Genomic DNA, 5,046 nt, shown 5'->3' with positions numbered 1-5,046 from the left:
TGTCTAATACAGTGTCCTTACAGTGTAAGTGTCCTTATTTTAAAAGTCAGCAGCTGCAGTATTTGTAGCTGCTGACTTTTATTTTTTTTTTTAGGCGGAACTCCGCTTTAATCAGATGCTTGTAAGGGGCCCCAGATCTCTCCATAAAGAATACCTGCCACTGCCTATTGCTGTCACAAGGGGTGTTTACATTCTTTGTGGCAGCAATAAAAGCAATAAAAAAAAATGTAAGAAACAGTGTAAAAAATAAAAAAGAATTTGAAGCACCCACTGTCCCCCTTGTGTGCGTGCACAAAGGCAAACACATACGTAGGTCACGCATGCATATCTTAACAGTGTTTGCACCATACATGTGAGGTATTGCTGCAAAGGGTAAAGTGAGAGCAATAATTCTAGTGCTACTCCTCTGTAACTCTAAACTGCTAACCTGTAAAGGCTTTTAAAGCGTAGCCTATGGAGATTTTTAGGTACTGTAGTTTGGCGCCATTCCACCGGCATATGCATGTTAGGTATCTATTTACTCGGTGTAACATCTTCTTTTATATTTTACCAAACAATTGCGTATTATATTATGTTTTTGTGCATTAAAACTGATTAACCACTTCCAGCCCAAGGATGTCATATGATGTCTTTGAATATCAGTGGGGGTCTCTGAATGATGCCTGCATCTACAGGCATCATTCAGATATCATCTTTTACAGCAGACGATTCCCTGCACTGTAAGAACAATCGTAGCGGCAATTGAGCCCCTTGATCGTTCTTACAGGCGGCGGGAAGGGACACCCCCCCCGCTGCCCTCCTTTGCTTCTCCCACCTCGCCTGTACGATCGGCGAACCGAAGGAATCCGCCGCTGCTGGACATTGATCATAGAGATTTCCAGTGACCAGATGGTCCCCAGTCATCTCTATGATCTTCGGAGGCCCGGGTGCGATGTTACGTCCGGCCGGCGAGAGTAAGCAAAGCCGAGAACTCGGCTGGAAAAAGAGAGATCTTTCTTTTTTTTTGGTCTTTCCAGCCTGGAGGAGAGATCTGGGGTCTCACACACAGAAGTGAACGCATACGTAAGTCCCGCCCACATATGTAAATGGCGTTCAAATCACATGTGAGGTATCGCCGCGTGCGTTAAAGCAAGAGCAACAATTCCCAAGACCTTCTCTGTAACTGTAAACAGGTAACCTGTAAAAAATGTTAAATCGTCGCCTATGGAGATTTCTAAGTACCTAAACATCAGTGACTTTTCCGGGGATTCTGGTTGTTTTCACACAGCTTCTTCACACACCTTTTACTCCAACCTCAATCCAATTTGGGCATTTAAAGTACTACACTTGTGTGACCCGCTGGTCTCAGAGCCTATTGCGACTTGGCCGACATAAGTCGTCCCGGGTCATTTACTTCTGGTAAGCCCCCTAAGACCCTGGGTGGTGGCTTCTTCACTTCCTTTATATTATTGGTGGACTTTAATGTGTTTGCTCCTTGTGGGGCTAATTCTATTTTGAACTTTTTTTTGGATTGTTATGATTTATTTTGTATCACCTTTCACATGCTTTGATACTTTAATGCTATATATTACATAGAGTGTATTATTCGTAATTTACACTAATTTTGCAGAAGTTTTGTGTACATTGGTTCACACTTTTACATATTATAGAGATACTATCGGGTTTCTATATCACATTCAATCACATGGGATATTAATACATATACACACACCGTACTTGGTTTTGATATGTCACTCATTTTAATATAATTCCTTTTGAGTTTCTAGCGCCTACACTTTTTATGTTTATCTTTTTACTGCCTGGGTCTGTTTTACTTATAACATTTTTAGATTTTTAAGTACCAAAGTTTGGCGCCATTCCAGGACTGTGCGCAATTTTAAAGCGTGACATGCTAGGTATCTATTTACTCGGCGTGACATTTTTCACATTATACAAAAAAATTGGGCTAACTTGACTGTTTTTATTTTTTTATTTTTTTTTTTTTATTCAATAAAACAGTGTCCCCCCCCCCCCAAAAAAAATGCGTTTGAAAAATTCCTGCGCAAATACCGTGTGACGTAAAAAGTTGCAACAATCGCTATTTTATTCCCTAGAGTCTCTATTAAAAAAAAAAAAGGCAAAAAAAAATAGCAAAAAAGGAAAAAAAAACTTTTTAAATGTAGGAGAGGAGTACCAGAATAGGAATTGGTTAAATTGTGTGTGTTTTTTTTAAATTGCATTTGAAAAACCAATGCGCAAATATAGTGCAAAAAAAAAAAAAAATTAAATAAACACCATCCACCATTTTATTCTCTAGAGTCCCTGCTTATAATAGTAAAAAGGGTATGTTTTATAAAATAGAACCAGCAATGGAATACAGTGCCTGGTGTTTACTGAAAATAAAGTCATACTGAAGTTAATTTTTATTTCTTTAACCTCTTCCTTCCCAAGCCTATTCCTACATGTAAAATCGTATTTCAGTCCCTCCTGACCAGAGAGCACAGCAAAGCTTATGCTGAGGCTGGAAGGGAGGGAGGACAAGGAAGAGGCACATATGAAGGGATGCTGGGGATGCCTTCTCTCATCCTTCCTCCACCAATAGAAGAGGACACAACAAGTTCCTCTCACAGCCTTGCTTTTCCAATGAACCATTCCAGCCTTGCCAGCATCCTTGTCTGTCTTCTACAACACAATGACGGTTAGCTGGGATAGTGACCTCTTTGGGTGGGCGGTGTTAAGGAAGGGAAGATAAAACGTCCAATGAGAAGTAAAGAGCACGCCCCCTTGTAGAGCACACATGCCTTCTTTGTTTCTGTTACTAGGCAGGCCTGCCTTCTACGTGCTGTGCCTCATCTGTATGGATGAGATCATTGGCTGGTGCACTGCTCAGGTCACGTGGATGCAGCATCTTGGAGTGTGTTTTCCAGGCTGTATATAATGCTGCAGTCTTCTGTGGCTCAGTGCAAACATGAGCTGGGGAGGGGGTTGTTTGTCAGAGCTTTACTGGGCAAATAGTTCAGTATTTGCATTGAATAGTGACAGAAAGCAAAACAAGTGATGTCATGTGTTAGCCAGGAAGAAATACACAGAGAGGCAGCAAAGACTATTCTCCAAACCTTTTATTGCATTGCTACAAATAAATACAAATAATAAAAAATATATCTGCAGTCAGAACACTGGCATCCTTCTTCAGATAGAACCACAGCTAAAAGCTTAAAGGCATAGCCCACCTTTAACAAAAAATCAACACATGCACCCCTATTAAAAACTTCAATACCGGCACTTTCACCCCCTTTCTGTCCAGGCCAATTTTCTCTTCTTCATTGATGTGTGCTGATGAGGCTGCATTGATGGGCAATGATGAGGCTGCACTGATGAGGCTGCATTGATTGGCACTGATGAGGCTGCATTGATGGGCACTGATAGGCTGCGCTGATGGGCACTGATGAGGCTGCACTGATGGGCAATGATGAGGCTGCAATGATGAGGCTGCATTGATGGGCACTGATGAGGCTGCATTGATGGGCACTGATGAGGCGGCACTGATAGGCTGCACTGATGGGCACTGAAGAGGCTGCACTGATGGGCACTGATGAGGCTGCATTGATGGGCACTGATGAGGCTGCATTGATAGGCACTGATGAGGCTGCACTGAGGCTGCACTGATGAGGCTGCATTGATGGGCACTGATGAGGTTGTACTGATGGGCAATGATGAGGCTGCACTGATGAGGCTGCATTGATGGGCACTGATGAGGTTGTACTGATGGGCAATGATGAGGCTGCACTGATGAGGCTGCATTGATGGGCACTGATGAGGTTGTACTGATGGGCAATGATGAGGCTGCACTGATGAGGCTGCATTGATGGGCACTGATAAGGCTGCGTTGATGGGCACTGATGAGGCTGCACTGATGGGCACTGATGATGCTGCACTGATGAGCAATGATGAGGCTGCATTGATGGGCAATGATGAGGCTGCACTGATGAGGCTGCATTAATGGGCACTGATGAGGCTGCATTGATGGGCACTGATGGGCACTGATAGGCTGCGCTGATGGGCACTGATGAGGCTGCACTGATGGGCACTGATGAGGCTGCACTGATGAGGCTGCATTGATGGGCACTGATGAGGCGGCACTGATAGCCTGCACTGATGGGCACTGAAGAGGCTGCACTGATGGGCACTGATGAGGCTGCATTGATGGGCACTGATGAGGCTGCATTGATAGGCACTGATGAGGCTGCACTGATGAGGCTGAATTGATGGGCACTGATGAGGTTGTACTGATGGGCAATGATGAGGCTGCATTGATGGGCACTGATGAGGTTGTACTGATGGGCAATGATGAGGCTGCACTGATGAGGCTGCATTGATGGGCACTGATGAGGCTGCATTGATGGGCACTGATGATGCTGCACTGATGAGCAATGATGAGGCTGCATTGATGGGCAATGATGAGGCTGCACTGATGAGGCTGCATTGATGGGCACTGATGAGGCTGCATTGATGGGTACTGATGAGGTGGCACTGATAGGCTGCACTGATGGGCACTGATAGGCTGCGCTGATGGGCACTGATGAGGCTGCACTGATGGGCAATGATGAGGCTGCACTAATGAGGCTGCATTGATGGGCACTGATGAGGCTGCATTGATGGGCACTGATGAGGCGGCACTGATAGGCTGCACTGATGGGCACTGATGAGGCTGCATTGATGGGCACTGATGAGGCTGCATTGATGGGCACTGATGAGGCTGCATTGATAGGCACTGATGAGGCTGCACTGAGGCTGCACTGATGAGGCTGCATTGATGGGCACTGATGAGGTTGTACTGATGGGCAATGATGAGGCTGCATTGATGGGCACTGATGAGGTTGTACTGATGGGCAATGATGAGGCTGCACTGATGAGGCTGCATTGATGGGCACTGATGAGGCTGCATTGATGGGCACTGATGATGCTGCACTGATGAGCAATGATGAGGCTGCATTGATGGGCAATGATGAGGCTGCACTGATGAGGCTGCATTGATGGGCACTGATGAGGCTGCATTGATGGGTACTG

Source organism: Aquarana catesbeiana, linkage group LG03 (assembly GCF_042186555.1).
Source record: "Aquarana catesbeiana isolate 2022-GZ linkage group LG03, ASM4218655v1, whole genome shotgun sequence".
Lineage (NCBI taxonomy): Eukaryota > Metazoa > Chordata > Amphibia > Anura > Ranidae > Aquarana > Aquarana catesbeiana.
The sequence above is the reverse complement of the archived record's forward strand: the minus strand, read 5'-3'. Positions refer to the sequence as shown.